The sequence below is a fragment of the Oncorhynchus gorbuscha genome, linkage group LG11 (assembly GCF_021184085.1).
Source record: "Oncorhynchus gorbuscha isolate QuinsamMale2020 ecotype Even-year linkage group LG11, OgorEven_v1.0, whole genome shotgun sequence".
In the NCBI taxonomy this organism is placed as follows: Eukaryota; Metazoa; Chordata; class Actinopteri; order Salmoniformes; family Salmonidae; genus Oncorhynchus; species Oncorhynchus gorbuscha.
In genome coordinates this window covers 53,919,157-53,943,692 of record NC_060183.1, presented here as the reverse complement: position 1 = coordinate 53,943,692, position 24,536 = coordinate 53,919,157, and the positions used below count along the sequence as shown (strand labels likewise).

The 24,536-nt window shown below is 43.5% G+C and overlaps 1 pseudogene; it reads right to left on the bottom strand.

The window, feature by feature from the left end:
* Positions 1–4,649: 4,649 nt before the first annotated feature.
* Positions 4,650–5,229, bottom strand: LOC124047870 (annotated as a pseudogene).
* Positions 5,230–24,536: the final 19,307 nt, after the last annotated feature.

The window sequence follows — 24,536 nt, the reverse complement described above, 5'->3', positions numbered from 1 at the left end:
AGTCCGAATTTCTTATAACCTCAATGTACAGCACTATTTTTAGACGACACTGCAGAACACGTGCCATATGCACACACAGTCAGCTGTGGGGCTTACAGGATCCGAATTTAAAATAATTTATGACATCATGTCACGATCATAATAATGAGTGGACCAAGATGCAGCGTGGTATGTTTCCATCCTCTTATTTAGGAAGATAAAATCAAAGACGAAAACAATAAAGCATAAAACGAAACGTGAAACTCAAAAGTAGTGCTCGCAGGCAACTATACCAAGACAAGATCCCACAAAGCAATGGCTGCCTAAATATGATAGCCAATCAGAGACAACGATAAACAGCTGCCTCTGATTGGGAACCATACCAGGTCAACATAGAAATATAATTACTTAGATAATCCACCCTAGTCACACCCCGACCTAACCAACATAGAGAATAAAAAGCTCTCTATGGTCAGGGCGTGACACTTCAATTTAGCAGTATTACAAATATCACAACATCGGAATATAACTTCAAATCAAATAAATCAATGTAGGCTACAGCAGAACACACATATGATAATATATAGGCCTCTTGCATATGTGACAATATGAAGCACATATTCAGATTACAAACATGTTCTGTGCTGTGAAGGTAAAGGAAACAAAATGTCCTACCTTAGCCTTCGAAACCTCCCTAATGACTTTCCCCTTGTCCATTTAACTCTTTAGAGTCAACTTCTTGCTCAATGCGATGAGTGGATATGTGACTGTGACGTTTAGCTTCCTTCTAAGGCTGTCCTGAAGACTCTGGCTATAGTGTCAATTTTTTTTTCTCATTTTGAGTGTTAACCTTGGTGTCCTCTTTAGCCTTGTCTACAAGGCTTGCTGCCACCAAATGTGCTTTGGCTCAGGCATGTTCAAAAATATGTTGGCAATTTCTTGCATGGATTAGCCTTCATTTCTCAGATCAAGAATAGACTGATGAGTTTCAGAAGAAAGTTATTTGTTTTTCGAGCCATTTTGAGCCTGTAATCGTGTCATGCAGGTGAAAGAGGACCCAAAAGCGACTTGGCGAAAACAGAGTCTTTAATCCAGTAAAGTAAATACAATCAAAAAACACAACTTTCACTCGAAATGACGAGGACAAACTGGAGACTCGATCTTGAACAGCAGGTGAACAGCAGGTTGCCTCGGGGAAGGCACTTGAACCAGACAGACTCAGACACCTGCTCACCACGCAGCATCTGAGGAAAACACGACACGACAGGGCGATACACAAACACAGCACGGTGAATTCTAGACAAGGAACCGACAGGGCAGAAACGAATAACAAGGAGAGAAATAGGGACTCTAATCAGGGAAAAGGATCGGGAACAGGTGTGGGAAGACTAAATGATGATTAGGGGAATAGGAACAGCTGGGAGCAGGAACGGAACGATAGAGAGAAGAGAGAGCGAGAGAGTGAGAGAGGGAGGGGGAGAGAGAGGGATAGAAAGAGGGAAAGAACCTAATAAGACCAGCAGAGGGAAACGAATAGAATGGGAAGCACAGGGACAAGACAAGATAATAAATGACAAAACATGACAAATCGAACCCACAAATGCTGATGCTCCAGATACTCAACTAGACTAAAGAAGGCCAGTTGTATTGCTTCTTTAATCAGAACAACAGTTTGCAGCTGTGCCAACATAATTGCTAAAGGGTTTTCTAATGATCAATTAGCTTTTTTAAATTATAAACTTGGATTAGCTAAAAATCTACAGTTTCCAGCTATAATAGTCATTTACAACATCAACAATGTCTACACTGTATTTCTGATAAATTCGATGTTATTTTAATGGACATTTTCTAAGTGACCCCAAACCTTTGAACGGTATTATATATATATATATAGAGAGAGAGAGAGAGAGAGAGAGAGACTATTGCTTTGAATAACACCTTATGAAGGAGTAGGTCTACAATCTGTTGTCAGAGAATAGTTGTACGGAAATTATGGCTGTCATGAGGGCTTCATAAATAACTTCATAATGACATGCAATAACATATACACCTTCTGTTGCCACTAAATACAGAGTTTACTCAATTGTAAATGGATTCTTTGATATGGAGGGAGAAAAAGCTGGCGTAGAAAGACTGATTTCTGTCATCCAGACGGCTTTCTCTCAAATGCGAAGGAGTCAGATAGAACATTCCTTTTCATAGTTTCCATGGAAACAAAAACTCTACACTTTCTCAAGGCAAGGGAGCAGGTAAATAATGGGGCTGATTTATCCATGTCAATATCACTAAAGCTTTAGAAATCTACAAAGTTTTGAGCTCTTTCGGAACTAATATAATTTATCTGGTCATTTGTCAAACTTTGGTTAGATAACATGTTCACTATTGAATACTTAGTATGTGATTTGGACCTTCAATTGCCCTAAAGAAATGTGAATTATTTGAAACCCTGAGTGCTTAGTCTTGGCATTCTAAAGTGATTGTCACGATCGTTTAGAGATGTATTGGACCAAGGTGCAGTGTGGTAGGCGTCCATTTTACTTTTATTTAAATGACACCGAAAAACAACAAAATACAAAAACGAACTTAAAGCTACATGCAGAAAGCAACTACACACAAACAAGGGAAAAAAGGGTTAAAAGGTGCTGCCTAAGTATGATCTCCAATCAGAGACAACGATAAACAGCTACCTCTGATTGGGAACCATACTAGGCCAACAAAGAAATAGAAACATCGATTTGCCCACCCAAGTCACACCCTGACCTAACCAGATAGAGAATAAAAAAGGCCCTCTAAGGTCAGGGCGTGACAGTGATTAGATAAACCGTTCACAATATATTGTCTATAATGTATTTCATAATTGTAATCTAAATCATTCATGGCTAAAATTATTCACAAATATAATGGTTTCTAAAATACATACCTTCCCATTCTTTAACCTCTATAACTCACTGAAACTACTTCTTGACACTTTATAATTGTATTTTATTTTACATTTTTTAAATGTTACCCCCAATTTCGTGGTATCCAATTGTTATTACTATCTTGTCTCATCGCTACAACTCCTGTACAGGCCCAGGAGAGACGAGGGTCGAAAGCCATGCATCCTCCGAAACACAACCCAACCAAGCCGCACTGCTTCTTAACACAGCGCGCATCCAACCCGGAAGCAAGCCGCACCAATGTGTCGGAGGAAACACCGTGCACCTGGCAACCTGGTTTGCTCGTACTGCGCCACAGGAGTCGCTGGTGCGCGATGAGACAATAGTTTCCCTACCAGCCAAAACCTCCTTAACCCGGACGACGCTAGGCCAATTGTGTGCCGCCCACAGACGCGGCCGGCTGCAACAGAGCCTGGGCACAAACCCAGAGTCTCTGGTGGCACACCAAGCACTGCGATGCAGTGCCCTAGACCACTGCGCCACCCGGCACTTTACAATTTTGTTCAACATTCAGATTTAAAATCTGAATAGACTTCTATTTCTGAAAAAAAAACAGCAGTAATACTGTTCCACTTCTCTTTAGCTAAGACATGTTTGAGAAATCTGCCAAGACCTTTCCATTTTTACTTTGATTTTCCAAGAAATCAGATTTACCTTGGCCACCTGCTAAGCCACCCAGGGCAGGATCATGCACCCCATGTAGTTGTTGTATTGGTGAATGTAAAATGTGTGTTTACAGCCTGGTAAGCCAACGTTATGCCCACTGTCTGCTCAGCACGGGATCAAATAGGCAGAGAGGCAGGCCTCAGGGCATCTGTCTGATGGGTCACAGTGGAGTGGGGAAGGGTGGTGGCTTGGGTGTGTGGATGTGTTTGCATAAGTGCATGCATTTGTGTGTGTATACATACCGGTTCATACTGTATGCGGGTGTTTTTATAGTTTCACTGCAGCTGCCCCCCCAACTGAAACCAGCACTCAGCCAGACAGCTCTGTCACAGCAGGGGGGGGGTCTCTTGAGCCCGCCCAGACATAGATTACACTGAAACACCTCTTTCATTCCTACTGACGAATCATCATGTAGAGATTTTCGTGCTGTGTATCCAATCTGTCTCTGCAGGTAAATGTAGAATCTGTTCCATTGTCAAATTTGTCAAATGTTGCCAAATCCCCTTGATTCCTCCATGGCTGAGCATTCTGTTCCTCCATCTCATTATACAATAAAGTTCAGGTATTAGACCTGAAAGTGGAGGCAATTCGATGAGTCATTTGATGATTCCTGTCTTCTTCTTAGCTCTGAAATACAAAATCAGTGTCTGTCTCTAGACTGTAGTAGAAAGTTATCATTAATACTGTATCTCATCAGTAAAAACATACAATTCTGTATCAAGTACAAGTGTTTGAGAAAGAAAATGATTAAATGATCTTTGACGTTTATATTTGTTGTTTATTTATGGTATTTATAATTTCCATGCCTTCAGTATCTTATTAGCATTTCTCTATAAATAACTTTTCTTTGTCACTGTACATTTTTTATTCAAGGGAAATACAATATTCAATCTGAAGTCAACATTTGTTGCTTGACTGTTGCCAGCTGCTTTAGACAACAAATGGACAATACATTGAATGCATGCTCACCTCTAAAGTGGCAGTGTTATTTATGAGACAGGTATGGGCTCCAGAAGAGAGGAAATAATAAAGAATCATTAAAGTCCTTCTAGTAAAAAATCCAGCTCACCCAGACAAGATGTGCTTGACAAAGGAAGAATAGTTGATGCATCCGTTGGCGTCCTCTTGGGCTGCCAGCAGCCTGTCCACCTCATCCTCTGTCTCCTCCAGGGTGACCAGCACGTGACACAGCTCATTGCCAATGATAGTGCCATTGCCCTGCTTGTCAAAGACCCGCAGGCCCTCGACAAAGTCCTCAAAGTTACCCTGGTCCTTGGGAAATGTGCTGCAGTATGGGCAGGAAGTTCTCAAAGTCCACCAGCTTGCTGCTCATGTCCTCCTGCCGAGGCTTGCCAAACACCTTCCGGACGTCGGTGTTGCCCACAACACATTGCCACACTGGGCAAATGTGATCTTCATCTCCCCCGTGGGCGTGCGGTTGAACAAGGTGAGGGCCTCCTTGAACTCCTCGATCGGGTCAGCGCTGTATTTGAGGGGGGATGCTATTGGGGTCAAAGTCGGGCTCCTTGGGGCCTCGACCACGGGTTCGGGGGTCGGCATAGGCTTGGCAGCAGGTGCTTCCTCCTTGGTGGGCTCTGCCTTTTTTGGGCTCAGTTTTCCTAACTTCCACCTTTTGGGGAGCCATGGTGCTGAATGTGGGGGTGTTTCAAGGTGAGCGAGAGTGTGAAGGGAGGGAGGAGGCTATTCCTAAGCACAAATGGTCAAAGGCTCTCCTAAAGCTTTTATATGTACTTCGCCTGGGAGGGGAGATGGGGCCGATAAATAAGGTCCTATGGCACACTATAAAAGGATGAATCCTGAAATAGATCCTCCTGTCTGTGGCGTAACAATTAGGTATTGTTCTCAGCTACTATCATCAAGCCGACAGGGCTCTCCACTGTCATTAACCAGGGTCCAGCTACATTATCCCAAAATGTTCTGCCACACTGATGGGTGCATGCAGGAATTAGGACACACAGACAATGTATTATTACTGAATGAGAACACTGAACAAATGAGCTTTTTTGACAATTGACTTTTTTGTCTGTTCATTAAAACTGAAAAATATATCCTATGAGATGTTTCTATGACAGAGCAATGGTCAGTTTTTAATCAAATTTACTGAAGTTAAAGGGGAATGTTTGTATATCAAATTTGGTTATAGCTTTAGCTCAAAGAGAATACGCTCATTTTGACATCTATTTACTTTAGCATGCGCTACGCCAAGCCTCTGCTGTAAATGTTTCTGAAATCAATTCCAGTGTACAATCCATACTTGTTAGATTAGTGTCACTAGTGCACCTGTTTGGCTCTTTGCTTTGATGGGCCGTTTAAAATTGATAGAATGACTGATTTATTTCAACAATTCTATGCAAAAACGAAATTAATGTTCTCCCTTTAAAAGAATATCAGACTGTGATAGTTATTATACATGCTGGTGTTTATTACATGTTTATAGTCCCACTAATACATTGCATGTGTAGAAAACATGTATAATCAACTGACGTCCAGATATCTACTTACATTTACATTTACATTTAAGTCATTTAGCAGACGCTCTTATCCAGAGCGACTTACAAATTGGTGCATTCACCTTATGACATCCAGTGGAACAGTCACTTTACAATAGTGCATCTAAATCTTAAAGGGGGGGGTGAGAGGGATTACTTATCCTATCCTAGGTATTCCTTAAAGAGGTGGGGTTTCAGGTGTCTCCGGAAGGTGGTGATTGACTCCGCTGTCCTGGCGTCGTGAGGAAGTTTGTTCCACCATTGGGGGGCCAGAGCAGCGAACAGTTTTGACTGGGCTGAGCGGGAGCTGTACTTCCTCAGTGGTAGGGAGGCGAGCAGGCCAGAGGTGGATGAACGCAGTGCCCTTGTTTGGGTGTAGGGCCTGATCAGAGCCTGGAGGTACTGAGGTGCCGTTCCCCTCACAGCTCCGTAGGCAAGCACCATGGTCTTGTAGCGGATGCGAGCTTCAACTGGAAGCCAGTGGAGAGAACGGAGGAGCGGGGTGACGTGACAGAACTTGGGAAGGTTGAACACCAGACGGGCTGCGGCGTTCTGGATGAGTTGAAGGGGTTTAATGGCACAGGCAGGGAGCCCAGCCAACAGCGAGTTGCAGTAATCCAGACGGGAGATGACAAGTGCCTGGATTAGGACCTGCGCCGCTTCCTGTGTGAGGCAGGGTCGTACTCTGCGGATGTTGTAGAGCATGAACCTACAGGAACGGGCCACCGCCTTGATGTTGGTTGAGAACGACAGGGTGTTGTCCAGGATCACGCCAAGGTTCTTAGCGCTCTGGGAGGAGGACACAATGGAGTTGTCAACCGTGATGGCGAGATCATGGAACGGGCAGTCCTTCCCCGGGAGGAAGAGCAGCTCCGTCTTGCCGAGGTTCAGCTTGAGGTGGTGATCCGTCATCCACACTGATATGTCTGCCAGACATGCAGAGATGCGATTCGCCACCTGGTCATCAGAAGGGGGAAAGGAGAAGATTAGTTGTGTGACGTCTGCATAGCAATGATAGGAGAGACCATGTGAGGTTATGACAGAGCCAAGTGACTTGGTGTATAGCGAGAATAGGAGAGGGCCTAGAACAGAGCCCTGGGGGACACCAGTGGTGAGAGCGCGTGGTGAGGAGACAGGTTCTCGCCACGCCACCTGGTAGGAGCGACCTGTCAGGTAGGACGCAATCCAAGCGTGGGCCGCGCCGGAGATGCCCAACTCGGAGAGGGTGGAGAGGAGGATCTGATGGTTCACAGTATCGAAGGCAGCCGATAGATCTAGAAGGATGAGAGCAGAGGAGAGAGAGTTAGCTTTAGCAGTGCGGAGCGCCTCCGTGATACAGAGGAGAGCAGTCTCAGTTGAATGACTAGTCTTGAAACCTGACTGATTTGGATCAAGAAGGTCATTCAGAGAGAGATAGCGGGAGAGCTGGCCAAGGACAGCACGTTCAAGAGTTTTGGAGAGAAAAGAAAGAAGGGATACTGGTCTGTAATTGTTGACATCGGAGGGATCGAGTGTAGGTTTTTTCAGAAGGGGTGCAACTCTCGCTCTCTTGAAGACGGAAGGGACGTAGCCAGCGGTCAGGGATGAGTTGATGAGCGAGGTGAGGTAAGGGAGAAGGTCTCCGGAAATGGTCTGGAGAAGAGAGGAGGGGATAGGGTCAAGCGGGCAGATTGTTGGGCGGCCGGCCGTCACAAGACGCGAGATTTCATCTGGAGAGAGAGGGGAGAAAGAGGTCAGAGCACAGGGTAGGGCAGTGTGAGCAGAACCAGCGGTGTCGTTTGACTTAGCAAACGAGGATCGGATGTCGTCAACCTTCTTTTCAAAATGGTTGACGAAGTCATCTGCAGAGAGGGAGGAGGGGGGGGGAGGGAGAGGAGGATTCAGGAGGGAGGAGAAGGTGGCAAAGAGCTTCCTAGGGTTAGAGGCAGATGCTTGGAATTTAGCGTGGTAGAAAGTGGCTTTAGCAGCAGAGACAGAGGAGGAAAATGTAGAGAGGAGGGAGTGAAAGGATTGCAGGTCCGCAGGGAGGCGAGTTTTCCTCCATTTCCGCTCGGCTGCCCGGAGCCCTGTTCTGTGAGCTCGCAATGAGTCATCGAGCCACGGAGCGGGAGGGGAGGACCGAGCCGGCCTGGAGGATAGGGGACATAGAGAGTCAAAGGATGCAGAGAGGGAGGAGAGGAGGGTTGAGGAGGCAGAATCAGGAGATAGGTTGGAGTAGGTTTGAGCGGAGGGAAGAGATGATAGGATGGAAGAGGAGAGAGTAGCGGGGGAGAGAGAGCGAAGGTTGGGACGGCGCGATACCATCCGAGTAGGGGCAGTGTGGGAGGTGTTGGATGAGAGCGAGAGGGAAAAGGATACAAGGTAGTGGTCGGAGACTTGGAGGGGAGTTGCAATGAGGTTAGTGGAAGAACAGCATCTAGTAAAGATGAGGTCGAGCGTATTGCCTGCCTTGTGAGTAGGGGGGGGAAGGTGAGAGGGTGAGGTCAAAAGAGGAGAGGAGTGGAAAGAAGGAGGCAGAGAGGAAAGAGTCAAAGGTAGACGTGGGGAGGTTAAAGTCGCCCAGAACTGTGAGAGGTGAGCCGTCCTCAGGAAAGGAGCTTATCAAGGCATCAAGCTCATGCTCAAAAGCCCGTGCTTTTACACCTGCATTGTTTGCTGTTTGGGGTTTTAGGCTGGGTTTCTGTACAGCACTTTGAGATATCAGCTGATGTACGAAGGGCTATATAAATAAATTTGATTTTGATTTGATTTGATTTGATGAACTCTCCGAGGGAACCTGGAGGGCGATAAATGATAAGGATGTTAAGCTTGAAAGGGCTGGTAACTGTGACAGCATGGAATTCAAAGGAGGCGATAGACAGATGGGTAAGGGGAGAAAGAGAGAATGACCACTTGGGAGAGATGAGGATCCCGGTGCCACCACCCCGCTGACCAGAAGCTCTCGGGGTGTGCGAGAACACGTGGGCGGGCGAAGAGAGAGCAGTAGGAGTAGCAGTGTTGTCTGTGGTGATCCATGTTTCCGTCAGTGCCAAGAAGTTGAGGGACTGGAGGGAGGCATAGGCTGAGATGAACTCTGCCTTGTTGACCGCAGATTGGCAGTTCCAGAGGCTACCGGAGACCTGGAACTCCACGTGGGTCGTGCGCGCTGGGACCACCAGAGCAGGGTGGCCGCGGCCACGCGGTGTGGAGCGTTTGTATGGTCTGTGCAGAGAGGAGAGAACAGGGATAAAGAGACACATAGTTGACAGGCTACAGAAGAGGCTACGCTAATGCAAAGGAGATTGGAATGACAAGTGGACTACACGTCTCGAATGTTCAGAAAGTTAAGCTACGTAGCAAGAATCTTACTGACTAAAATGATTAAAATGATACAGTACTGCTGAAGTAGGCTAGCTGGCAGTGGGTGCGTTGTTGACACTACACTAATCAAGTCGTTCCGTTGAGTGTAATAGTTTCTGCAGTGTTGCTATTCGGGGGGCTAGCTGGCTAGCTAGCAGTGTTAAAAGAACGACAATAGCTGGCTAGCTAACCTAGAAAATCGCTCTAGACTACACAATTATCTTTGATACAAAGACGGCTATGTAGCTAGCTATGTAGCTAGCTACGATCAAACAAATCAAACCGTTGTACTGTAATGAAATGAAGTGAAAATGTGATACTACCTGTGAATGCGACCGGGTTGTTGAGTTCTATTCAGAAGACGTTGGCTAGCGTTGGCTATCTAGCAGAGTCTCCTACGTTAAGGACGACAAATAGCTGGCTAGCTAACCTCGGTAAATTAAGATAATCACTCTAAGACTACACATTCTAAACCTAAACAACACAATTATCTTGGATACGAAGATACGAAGACAGCAAAGACAGCTATGTAGCTAGCTAACACTACACTAATCAAGTCGTTCAGTTGAGTGTAATAGTTTCTCCAGTGCAGCTAATCAGTGGACGTTAGCTAGCTGGCTAGTGAAGACTACGTTAGGACGGCGAAATACGATAATTACGCAATTATCTTTGATACAAAGACGGCTATGTAGCTAGCTGAGAAGAAATTGCTAAGATTAGACAAATCAAACCGTTGTGCTATAATGAAATATAATGAAATGTAATGAAAAAGTTATACTACCCGTGGGAGCGAAGTGCCGATGCGACCACTCGCTCCAACCCGGAAGTAGGATTCAAATATTCAAATATTTAATTCAAAAAAGAAGTTCCTTTTCCTCAAAATAGTATATAAAATACTTTCCAATGCCCAGGGAAAACAAACTGCGGATGCAGTCAAATCAAGTTTTATTTTATTGAACATATTTTGTAGCGCTCTTCAACTTAGTGCCGTCATACATATTTATTTCCTAATGATGAAAAGCCTCCATCTTTGTTTTCATTTAAATTATTCGATGTGCCGAGTGAGTGAGATGATAAGGCTTGATGGAAATGCATTGAAAGGCATTAAGCCTCATGAATCTCCCTTCCAATGCAGAGGTTAATCAATGCTCAGTCAAGCACATCTTCTGTAGCATCCAATGTAATAATGGACAAAGCACTCGTAGAAAGAAAACAATAAAATACAGTATAACATTTGATAAACCTCAGTCCCACTAGCAAAGGTTTTGACCCAAGGAGCCTGGCTTGAAACAAGAGTATTATGTTTAATGACAAAAGGCTCTGATAAAAGAAACGCTCAACTACATAGAAGTCTACACATGGTCGTACACAAAACACAATCATAGTACTTGTGTGCGAATACTGTATGTCTTCTCTAGATCATACTCTGTGGTAGTCAAAGTTACAAGGTCAAGTAACTAGTGCAGTTGTAGAATGTATGCCCATTAAATCAATAATATGACCCTCAGCTTAGGTTTCTGCTGTATTCATTTAGGCTTCTGCTCCTCAATAACTTCCCTTAATTGAAAGTTGATCAATTAATCAACCAAAATCCATTTAATTTACGGGAGTGAGGGCATGTTTAGGATGGACCATACTGCACCCCAATTTTAATCTATCACGGCTACATTCATTTTACACACACAATGCAATTCATCATCTCAGTTGAGAGGCAGCCAAAGCATGGCATGGTATGATCGCATTATCCATTTACCCTAGTCTATTGACCATGCAAGTCCCACTCAATCCTTCACTGTGAAGTAGGGACACTTTCAGTGTGTGTGTGTGTGTGTGTGTGTGTGTGTGTGTGTGTGTGTGTGTGTGTGTGTGTGTGTGTGTGTGTGTGTGTGTGTGTGTGTGTGTGTGTGTGTGTGTGTGTGTGTGTGTGTGTGTGTGTGTGTGTGTGTGTGTGTGTGTGTGTGTGTGTGTGTGTGTGTGTGTTTGGCTATGCTTAAGATCATTATCTCCCTTTTCCTTACCTTAGAGGTCACAAGGCCAGCAGGCCTGACAGCTCGTTTGTCCTCTTTTAGTGTGTCTGAGAGAGAGAGAGAGAGAGAGAGAGAGAGAGAGAGAGAGAGAGAGAGAGAGAGAGAGAGAGAGAGAGAGAGAGAGAGAGAGAGAGAGAGAGAGAGAGAGAGAGAGAGAGAGAGAGATACCGTATGCATTGAGATAAGGAAGAATGGAATTTATATGAACAGAAATTCTCTGAAAAATATTCACAGAACTGTCTGGCTACATCCATCATTTATGAAGCGATTTAAATGGAGGATAAATGGAGAAAACTGTAGTTCAGTGTGTCAAATCTCATTTGCTAACCTGTTCACTTGGATGGGGATAGATTTGCCGCTAATAATCACTTCCATTTTGCCCACCAATAATTCCAAATTACGATGAATCAAATTCTGACAATTAAGGCGACCTTCTGAAAAGTGTCCTCTGTCAAGAGTAATCTGTGCTCTTCACTCAAAGTCCAGCCAGGTCACAGCAGATCCACATTACTATTACACATTTAGAACTTAGACTTTTAAGTATTAGACGTTTGTTCAGGTCCCCAGGAAGTCTGGAGATGGCTTGTGCATGTGCATCAGTACCGTACACTGGGGGCATACCATCTAATAGGCGTGTGACTTGTTAGGGTGTTGTGTATGTGGATAGGGATGGAGGAAGGCCTTAAACCATGAGCTATGGCTCTGAAGATCACAGGTTCAAGCCCAGTGCTAGGCAATCATTTTTTTAAACGTATCCCAAACCTCAACCATTAACTACTTTCACTTCATCCATAGACATTGATTTCATTGTTCAGTCAGTGCAAGTTTGGCTTTAGACAACAAACGGAAATGGTTGTATAGGAAATAAAGTATACACAATGTACTGTGGTTCTAGCTCTGGCTGTATAAGACCAGATAAAATACCAGAATGCAATATCTATCCCCCTGTCTACTTACCTGTGTGGAGTTAGTATAAACTTGTACAGTATGTCCTGAGGTGAAATGTGTCATCGGTATTCACAAACCTGTGACAGTTGTTCTCTTTGAGATGGTAACCATATTCATATGTCATAAATATGGTATGACGGCTGCTGCGGTCAACATTATCACTGTACATTATTTTCAGGGAGGTTTAGCTTAGTTCTGTGTGAGGTAGACACCACTCTTGCAAACTGCAAATCTTTTGCTGAGTAGTCATGCGGTAATATTGTGAGCACTTAGGCAACAGTTACACAATCAGAAAAAGTCCCATATCTTTATCAAAAGCCCTGTCTTCCCACAGTCATCCACCTCTTGACGACAAGCATTGGTGATTCTTTCCCTATGTGTCCCTTATGTGTGTGAAGAGGCCAATGCAGGAAGAGTGGGGAGGGACAGAGAGCTCTTAAGCCCAGAGATAAGACCAGGAATGAAGGCAGGCTGGGTGGCTGGCCTGGCTTGCAGGTTGTCTACCCAAGAGCCATTGTTGGCTGAGAACAACTGAGGGCTAGCAGAGGGGCTCAGTGGGGTTGGAGGTTAACATAACTGATGATGAAACTGACATTTCACTGGAAGGACAAAATAACCCTCATCTAATAAAAGTGAGCATAGAGCAGGGCTGTGGCCACATTCCTTTCCATGACCCTGGGAGTCATTCAGATGCTCTCGAGATCTTGAGCATTGTTCATGCTTGGAGTCAAAGGAAGAAGTAGTCCAGCTCTATTTCCAAGAGTGTGTTTTCTGCTAAGATCTGACAAACAGTGCATTCGGAAAGTATTCAATATATAATATAATAATATATGCCATTTAGCACACGCTTTTATCCAAAGCGACTTACAGTCATGTGTGCATACATTCTACGTATGGGTGGTCCCGGGGATCGAACCCACTACCCTGGCGTTACAAGCGCCATGCTCTACCAACTGAGCTACAGAAGGACATTTCAGACCCTTCGGCTATTTCCACATATTGATACGTTACAGCCTTTTTCAAAATGGATTAAATATTTTTTTCCCTTATTAAACTACACACAATACCCCATAATGACAAAGCAAAAACAAACGTATTAAAAATAAACAACTGAAATATTACATTTACATAAGTATTCAGACCCTTTACTCAGTACTTTGTTGAAGAACATTTTGGCAGCGATAACAGTCTTGTTGAGTATGACACTATAAACTGGGCACAACTGTATTTGGGGAGTTTCTCTCATTCTTTGGTGCAGATCTTCTCAAGCTCAGTAAGGCTGTATGGGGAGTGTCGCTGCACAGCTACTTTCAGGTCTCTCCAGAGATGTTAGATCGGGTTAAAGGCCGCTCAAGAACATTCAGAGACTTGTCCAGAAGCCGCTCCTGCATTGTCTTGGCTGTGTGCTTAGGGTTGTTCTGTTAGAAGGTGAACCTTCGCCCCCAGTCGGAGGTCCTGAGTGCTCTGGAACAGCTCTCTGTACTTTGCTCCATACACCTTTCCCTCGATCCTGACTAGTCTCTCAGTCCCTGCCGCAGAAAAACATCCCCACAGATTGATGCTGCCACCACCACCGCAGGTTTCCTCCAGATGTAACGCTTGGAATTCAGGCCAAAGTGTTCAATCTTGGTTTCATTAGACCAAAGAATCTTGTTTCTAATGGTCTGAGAGCACTTTAGATGCCTTTTGGCAAACTCCAAGCAGGCTGTCATGTGCCTTTTACTGAGGAGTGGCTTCCATCTGCACACTCTACCATATAGACCTAATTGGTGGAGTGCTGCAGAGATGTTTGTCCTTCTGGAAGGTTCTCCCATCTCCACAGAGGAACTCTGGAGCTCTTTCAGAGTGAGCATCAGGTTCTTGGTCATATCCCTGACCAAGGCCCTTCTTTCCCTCAGTTTGGCCGGGCGGCCAGCTCTATGAAGGGTCTTGGTGTTTCCAAACTTCGTCCATTTAAAAATGATTGAGGCCACTGTGTTCTTCGGGACCTTTGTTGATACCCTTCCCCAGATCTCTGCCTCAACACAATCCTGTCTCTGAGCTCTATGGACAATTAATTTGACCTCAAGGCTTGGTTTTTACTCTGACATGCACTGTAAACTTTGGAAACGTATGTGTGTGCCTTACCAAATCATGTCCAATTGAATTTACCACAGGTGGACTCCAATCAAGTCGTAGAAACATCTCAAGGATGACCAATGGAAGCAGGATGCACCAAAACTCAAATGCAAGCCCTACTGTCTGTTATTGAAATGATAGTATGTCCTATAGCCCTTATGATGACCTAAGGCTCAACACATCATGCTGACATTTTTAAGGTTAAGACAACACCTGTACTAATATGGATTGATCATTCCGAAAGAAAAAAAACTCTCCATGCATCAACGCTCTCCACACGATGTTCTGTCTTCCCGGAACGCAGTAAACTTAAACAACAACATTATTTTTTGTTTTCATTATCTAGATATCCAATGATGATATGGTGCTGTCATATCTCATAATACTGGAGTGACTACTGCCCGAAACATTTTGCGGACATCTGTGTAAACATTGTAATTAAGAATGTGTGTGATGAATTTTAGCTGGTGAAGGTTATGCCTGTATTCATACTTCACTCTCTTAATTATATGATGGTTGTCAGTTTGATCATTTCCCCCTCTTGCTCTTTTCCTCTTGCTTACAATGATAGAAATTGAAAAACTACAAAAATGAAAGTGCATTTCACAGTCTATTGAAGCAAGACAAGCAATTTGAAATGAATCAAAACATAATACAGTTTACAACATGATAAAGAGGTGCCGTATATGAAAAGAGGGGAGTCATTTTGTGATACGCGTTCTTCAGTTTTAGATTACCCCATTTAGAATGGAAGGCCACAAATCCCATTTGCATTATGCTGCATGTTGCTCCTTATATTTTAAAATGCTTTACATTGAAAAGTAAAAAGTTTTACCATGATTCCTCCTTGATCTTTCAACATTTTGTAACATTACAGCCTTATTCAAAAATTGATTAAATACAAATTGAGCTCAGGTGTATCCTGTTTCCATTGCTAATCCTAATCCAACTTGATTGGAGTACACCTGTGGTAAATTCAGTTGATTGTACATGATTTGGAAAGATACACACCTGTCTATATAATGTTCCACAGTTGACAGTGCATGTCAGAGCAAAACCCAAGCCATGAGGTCGAAGGAATTGTCCATTGAGGTCCGACACAAGATTGTGTCGAGGCACAGATCGGGGAAAGGCACCAAAACATTTCTGCTGCATTGAAGGTCCCCAAGAACACAGTGGCCTCCATCATTCTGAAATGGAAGAAGTTTGGAACCACCACGACTCTTCCTAGAGCTGATCGGCAAAACTTCTCAGGGGAAAAGGGCCTTGGTCAGGGAGGTGACCAAGGCCTCAATGGTCACTCTGACAGAGCTCTAGAGTTCCTATGTGGAGATGGGAGAACCTTCCAGAAGGAAAACCATCTCTGCAGCACTCCACCAATCAAGCCTTTATGGTATTGTGGCCAGACAAAAGCCACTCCTCAGTAAAAGGCACATGACAGCCTGCTTGGAGTTTGCCAAAAGACACCTAAAGGACTCTCAGACCATGAGAAACAAGATTCTCTGGTCTGATGAAACTAAAATTGAACTCTTTGGCCTGAATGTCAAGTGTCACGTCTGGAGGAAACCTGGCACTATCCCTACGGTGAAGAATGGTTGTGGCAGCATCATGTTTTTCAGCGGCAGGGACTAGGAGACTAGTCAGGATCGAAGCAAAGTTGAACGGAGGAAAGTACAGAGAGATCATTGATGAAAACCTGCTTCAGAACACTCAGGACCTCAGACTGGGGGTGAAGGTTCACCTTCCATCAGGACAAGGACCCTAAGCACACAGCCAAATCTCTGAATGTCTGTGAGTGGCCTAGCCAGAACCCGGACTTGAACCCGATTGAACGTCTCTGAGAGACCTGAAAATAGATGTGCAGCAACGCTCCCCATCCAACCTGACAGAGCTTGAGAGGATCTGCAGAGAAGAATGGGAGAAACTCCTCAAATACAGGTGTGCCAAGCTTGTAGCGTCATACCTAAGAATACTTGAGCCTGCAATCGCTGCCAAAGGTGCTTCAAGAAAGTACTGAGTAAAGGGTCTGAATACTTGTGTGTCACGTATACTCCCTCTCCGGCCTCAGGCTGCTGATTATCCCGCACACCTGTCACCATCGTCAAGCGCACCAGCGCCTCATGACACTCACCTGGACTCCATCACCTCCTTGATTATCTTCCCTATATCTGTCACTTCCCTTGGTCGAATTCCTCAGGTGTTATTGACTGTCGGTAGGTTGTTTGTGTTTCGTGTTTATTGTTTTGTTTATTTATTAAAATACTCACTCCCTGTACTTGCGTCCCGACTCTCAGGGTACTGTTACATTGTGTGATATCTCAGTTACGTACTGCCCTTCATGTCTTTTGTCCTTCCAAACAAGGGTGAGTGTTGTCGTTTCTCCTCAAAAAATATTCATGTTTATATATAGAGAAATTGATTCAACCATTTGAACACTTGTCTTTGAAAAAACGACTGAACATCATCTCACCCATACCTTAACGCTCATTATCAATAGTGTAACATACCCTAATGTGGATTAGTACACAAGACGTGTCACTTTTCAGAGCATCTAATAATATGGCCACAATATCAGGCCTAGGTCTTGTTTCTTCCCTTTTTGAGAATTCTGACAGGTACACTAACCCACTTTGCACATCAACCAGAGGAGTACTAGTTATATTAGGTCAATTGGAGCACATAAAACTGTCGGCCAGAATATGAGTTGGACATCTATCTACTGGGAGATCATGATTGGAGAGCAAGGGAGTTTCCTGAAACAAACCCAAATAACAAGAGACAACGTAGCCAAAGGTGACCTTAACAAATAACATATTTTAACCACAGCAAACTAATTGTTCTTCCCTAAAATAGTTTACAGGTATTATTATGAATAGTAGGGTTTGGGGTTTGTGGTTTTCAAGCCATTTCCTGCATTATCATTTCTTTAAAGATGAACACCCCAGAAAACAGCACCTCGTCTACTTGCCTCACACATTTCACCATAAAAAGTGAAAAGAGTCCCCTTTTTTTCTCAGCCCAAAGATATTTTGTTTGATTGTCCACCACCCTATAAATAAACCATCTCTGGAGTTAGTGAGTTTCCTTCTGTTTACTCTAAGCAAGGGCAGGGTGATGACAGTGGAAATGGCAGAGGTCACGTGCCCTCTCCCCCCACCTGTCCTCCCCTGCTAATATAGGAACTGCGCCCGTGTTCCCGAGGCCCGGTTCGGAATGGGAGATTAGGGAAGTTCCCATGTTATTCAAACCTCTCTCCATCCTTGGCTCCCAAAGTGAGGTCTTGGCTCCATGGCAGTAGTCCCCCTGTTCTGCCATGCTGGTCTATGTCAGATGCAGTCTGCAGCAGTGCTCTGAGTGGGTCTGTAAATCGCTTGTACCTGTTTATCACACCGGCACACAGGCTTATTAGGGGGGTTCTCAAAGCTTGCCAGGCGCTTTTCCCAGCTGGATTACCTATTTGTTTACCTCAGACCTATAATCCTGGCAGCAGTGGACCAAACATTTCTTCAAACTGTTTATTTTCCAAGCCTTCTATGACCTTAAATGTGTTGTCTCGTACAGTTAATGTCAGAAATGGGGTGCCACCCTGGAGGCTAACAAACCCCTAAAGTCTACACACTCTTAGAAAAAAATAACCGAAAATGGTTCTTCGGCTGTCCCCATAGGAGAACCCTTTTTGGTTTCAGGTAGAACCCTTTTGAGTTCCATGTTGAACCTTCTACACAGATAGTTCTACATGGAACCCAAAAGAGTTCTACCTGGAACCAAAAAGGGTTATCCTGTGGGGACAACAGGAGAACCCTTTAGGAACCCTATTTTTCCCTAAGAATGTACCTTTCAAGGAAGACAACAGGAAGTTTCAATACCACCTCATAATTTATTCACCAACATTGTAGACATTTTTGACATTCTGAGCACCTTACCTTACCTTACAACTTTACAACTTTACAACCTTACAACTGTTTGTGTTTATTCTGCAGTTGTTGTGTTTATTTGGCATTATTTTGTCTTTACCTGTGTCTATATCTATTAGGTTAGCGCTGCCAGATCCTCTAATATTCAAATCAGCATGCATTTGATGACTGACGCATTCCGCAGCTGGTTCAAACGTATCAGACTGTTAGCCAAATCAAATCTCATTTTGGCTCAGTATTGCTTAATTGCTTAATTGCTCAGCTTTGATTATGACTTCCCCAGGTAACCAACTTTTCTAAGAAACTAAACTTTCTAAACTTTCTAATAAACTAAAGTGCCTCTCAAACACTGGGACTGTGTGAATGAAATAGGGTCCCTAGTGATTCGAGCTGGATAGTAATCTATCCCATCGCTTCTAGAAGGCTCATCTTAGTTTGCAACATTCATCATTTGCAACAATCTCAGGGAGAGGTAAACATTGTCTCTCAGGTAAGCATAGCAGAGATGATATCTTACTTTGGAGGTATTACAGGAGCTGTGGACATTTAAATTACTGCACTTGGCTCCAGCGTGGCTATATCTACATTGTTTGTGTATTGTTGTTCACTTTTAAACCGTTGATCATATCATTTTAGTCATACTTTTGGTGCAAGATTTATGGTCATATTTTCACGCCCAAGTGGTGAGAGAGATTACATTTCTGCAAAATACTTTGTGGTTCAACTACTGAAGCAAAATAAGTTGTGGCTTATCTATAGCATTAGTTTAAAACTTGAAATGTAACCCAATCCCCTGTTTTCTTCATCCTGACCCTAGGCTGGCATTATCCACATTCAGTTTATTCAGTCAAACAGCCTTTGCTACACAACATCCATCCAGTAGCATTAACTATCATTTTTATTCAGATGTTTGATTCAACACAAATAAACAATCCTAACATTTAAAACTATATAAATATAAAAATATATACAACAATAAGACTCAGAAATATCGAAAAGAAGTAAGAAAGACAAATAGCAACACATTTGTGTTGATTTGGCACTCGAGCATCAATACATTACCCATCCCCCAACACCGTCAACCAAGAGTCAAGACTAAACCAATTCACCTTGGTGGTGTGCAGACTGGTTTGATATTATTCTTAATGAATTGTGGTTTATTTGGTATCATTTCGTAATGTGTCTGATTTTACGAATTGCATTAGTACAAAGTTAGAGGTGCGCTATTTGATAAATTCCCCCGCTCCCCCTACTTCGGGCTTCCGGTGGGGAGACCTGAGGTCAACCTAGACCCGCCCCCCTCCCCATCTCGTACTTCTGAGTGGGAGACCTTCCCAGGCTGTAGCCTGCCTGGCTCACAAACTAGAATCAGGGCGTCCACTCCAACAAGGTTAATTGACCCACAGTCCCACACGGTGACATGATATCATTGACCCACAGTCCCACACGGTGACATGATATCATTGACCCACAGTCCCACACGGTGACATGATATCATTGACCCACAGTCCCACACGGTGACATGATATCATTGACCCACAGTCCCACACGGTGACATGATATCATTGACCCACAGTCCCACACGGTGACATGATATCATTGACCCACAGTCCCACACGGTGACATGATATCATTGACCCACAGTCCCACACGGTGACATGATATCATTGACCCACAGTCCCACACGGTGACATGATATCATTGACCCACAGTCCCACACGGTGACATGATATCATTGACGTGACGTGCAAATGAGTGATCGCACAAATGTCCCCGTTCCAGGAACTGTTGTGCTCCCAGCTAGGTGCTGCCCTGGGCGGCTGCCCATGTCCTAAATCCTATACCTAAATTGGCCACTGCATCCATCTAACCAAGAGATATTTTGTTTGTGCAGTGCACTCAACTTGACTGGCTCTGGGTACGAGCGCATGGCTTTAAAAAAAAGAAGTCTTCCTTTGAATCAGTTTATTGATGAACATCCCCATTACATACACACAACCCAGGGATGTGCTGTGACCCTGTGTGTCAAACACCCATAGGAAACGTGTTTCCACGTGGAAAAGATAAATAAAGCTCAGTGCAGAGCAGACGGGACCCGTCGGTTATGCCATCTGCTAGGACTAGATCAATAGTTTTTTTCCTATACTTTATTAAGCCGGGGGATTTTTATTGGACTAAACAGCATTCGCGAGCAACAGCTGGGATCAATGTATCAGCAACAAATGAGTGCATAAATAAAGATAGAAATGATTATGAGAGATACAGCGCCCAGCAGGATGTTAGCTATCTCCTTACTGGAGCTGAGATTTAAAGCAGGGCTTTGATGCCATGACACAGCGGGAGCACCAACTCCTATTAGGAATTAGGGTGTGTTGAGGGAGGAGTGGGAGAGAGAGATTTGGCCAGAAATAGATTATCTCCGAAAACCATATGGGTGTTATTTCTTTAATCTCTGATGAGAAACTGTAATAGTCACATATTAATTGAAATCCCTAGATTCTGTGACTTCCTTGTCTGATGCCTTCTTCTGTTTTTTTTTTTTAAGGGGGCAGATGTCAGATCTCCCGAAGGCGATATGGGTGTTGAGTCAGGGACAGGAGAAACAAGTTCCAAAGAAAGGGCGTTTTATTTAACTAGTTCAACAAACAGGACACCGGACTACAATAATAGCCATGAAAACCCCACTCAGACACAGTCCAGGGAAAAAACACCTGTCAAACATGAGCTAATAAAACGAAACCCAAACTCACTGACAGTTCAAACGAAAACAATCCCACACAAAACCCCAAAGGAAATGTCGAATTAAAACCCCCTAATTAACCAAAATGAAACCAGGTGAAACACAAAACAGACATAACCAAAAGAAAAGGAAAAAGGATGGGTGGCAGCTAGTAGACCAGCGATGACGAGCGCCGAGCGCCGCCCGAGAGGAGCCACCTTCGGTGGAAGTCGTGACAGCAGAAGAAAACTTTTATTATATCAAATGTGGTATAGTAGTGTAAAAATACATAACGTATAAATCATGAACACTGTAGAATTGCATTTTTTTCTGTAATACAAATATACAAATATCATTGTACTGAATGACCCATGACTGGATTATAGACTGGAGACTATTGCTTGAAAGACAGAGCGAGAGATCTTTGCTGAGGCATCCCGGTACATAGGAGACAAAAGCAATTTCCACTGATGTTTGCATGTGTTAGAAAAAATAATACATCTCTGAGTGGTCCTGTTTCATAAATTCTCAAGTCTATGGAGATGTGTAGGCTGAGCTCCAGTGGCAGAAATGTTTATATTAAAATATATAAATCAGGTCAACAAACTGTACTCAGCCTAATCCAGCAGACATTACTGTAATACCACCCAACCTAGTCCACTGTATTAAATCTATACCATGCCTCCTGAGTTCTGTGTGGTGAGTGCATGTGGGAGTGTGTGTGGCGTGTGTATGGTATGTGTGTGAGAGAGCGGGAGGAAAAGAGAGGTAGAGAGAGACAGAGCAGGAGATAGAGACAGAGAGTGAGAGAGTGTGAGAGTGAGAGATGGGTGGAGAGAGAGACCCTACTCTGTCCAGGATGAGTTGGTTGGGGATTGAGAAATCCATGGTGCAGTGCACTCAACCAAAAACGATAGCCTGACTTCAAGGCTAATGTTAAGCGAACCTCCTCTGCACACTGCTGTTTGCTCTTGGGCAGAGGGATTCCTGGCTTTACAATAACAAATGACTGCCCAGCCATTCCTTGCTTATTTTTCGTTCACATATCCATTCATTTTGTCATCTATCCTCTCACCTATCCATTTGTACAAACGGCTAATCAAGGCGTGCTCGATATTCTAGGAGGGCAGGGGAGATGAAAGGAAAAGCACTCCTTGAATTTCACAGCTCACAAGACAATGTGCACCTCTCATGCTTGTCTCTCTGTCTCTCTTTCTCTCACATACAGACATGTGCATGCACGCACAAACATACACACATACACACACACATACACACATGCACGCACGCACACGCACACACGCACACACACACACACACATACACACATACACATATACACATACACACACACACATACAGATATAAATACAGATTCATACATATACACACATACACACACATACACACAGACACACACACACACACATACAGATACACACACACATACACACACACATACAGATATAAATACAGATTCATACATATACACACATACACATACACACACACATACACACACACATACAGATATAAATACAGATTCATACATATACACACACGCACACACATACACACATACACACACACATACACACATGCACGCACACACATACACACATACACACACACATACACACATGCACGCACACACATACACACATACACACACACATACACATATGCACGCACGCACACACGCACACGCACACACACACCCACATACACACATACACATACACACACACATACACACACACATACAGATATAAATACAGATTCATACATATACACACATACACACACATACAGATATAAATACAGATTCATACATATACACACATACACACACATACAAAATAATAATAATAATGTTATTCTCCTCACATGTGAAAATATTGTGTTAACATGTTGCTGTAGTAATGTTACTACAGGTGGAATTAGGGTGACCACTTCTAAAAAGGCTAAATTCAGGATAAGGGAAGGATTTTGCAGGATATTCGCAGTTGACAGAATTATTTTTTGGACAGGCAGGTTAATGGGTCACTTTCAAATGGCGACATTGTATAAAGGTCACAGCATGTTAAACACACAGAGTAATAGGGTTCTTATATGGTGCTATCCTCTAGTGTCACATTTGTGTCATTAATATCAAGCAAATCTTCTGAATTAAAAAACAAATGTCTTATTATTGCAAACAAAAATAATTGTATTGAAAGTAAAACATGAACTAAAATGTATTGATAGGAAAACAAAATATTGCAAGGAAATTATTTCAAAATGTGAGGATAGATGAATTATAAATGAATGCAAAAAAAAGATACAACTATTAACTAAAACGCCTGTCTATCTCCTTTAGCTGATTTTTTTCTCCAGTTGCAAGTTCTGTCAGATTCGTTCCAGCAACATAGCACCCTGCATCCCACTGCTAGTTTGCCTCTGTAGCTAAGAAAGCTCGGTCCTGGTCGGTCCCTGGTCAGTCTCTGGATGGGAAACCAGATGTAGCTGGAAGTGGCAACGATAAATATCTGGGGAATAATTGTTTTTTTTTCACGTGATTTGTTCTTGTGTTTATTTTTGTAAGGGCACCCAAGTGACACACACACACCGCCGCCCTCTACATAGGTCAGAGCTCTAGGGAATGTTGGATCACCCTTCCTTTATATAACTCTGAGGTGTCGGGAAACAGATACACTCCTCATTGGAGCCCTTGATTGTATATGCTATTATTATGATTACACTGTGAATGATTTTGGGGTGAGTGCAATTCTTCTTACCCAACGGAGTCAGAGAGGATGTGCACTGTTGGCATATGTCGTCCTCCAATGACGTTCTCCCCTCACTGTCATCCTTGATCAGGTGTCTCATTATCTAATTGTGTAAAGGGCAGCTTCAGAACCAACTCCTCTCCAATAACAAACATTAGTTTCCTTATCATCCCCTGCCATGTAAGCGGATGAATTGTGTCTTACATGTATATAGTCTGTGTTTATTGCCCTTGCATGTTTAAATTGCTGTCAGTTATTAAGAGGTAATGCAGTGGGAGCTTCTGCATTTGATTAGCTGTCTGGGCCCTGAGGGCAGTGTATGTGTGTGTGTGTGTGTGTGTATTTGAGTTTGCGTGTGTGTGTTTGAGTTTGCGTGTGTGCGTGTGTGCGTGTGTGCGTGTGTGCGTGTGTGCGTGTGCGTGTGTGCGTGTGTGTGTGTGTGTGTGTGTGTGTGTGTGTGTGTGTGTGTGTGTGTGTGTGTGTGTGTGTGTGTGTGTGTGTGTGTGTGTGTAGGTTTATATATGTGTAGGAGAGTGTGTGTGTGTGTACTCTATTTGTTATTCTGATAGGTTGACACAGTGGTGCTAATTAATGAATATGTGAGAGATG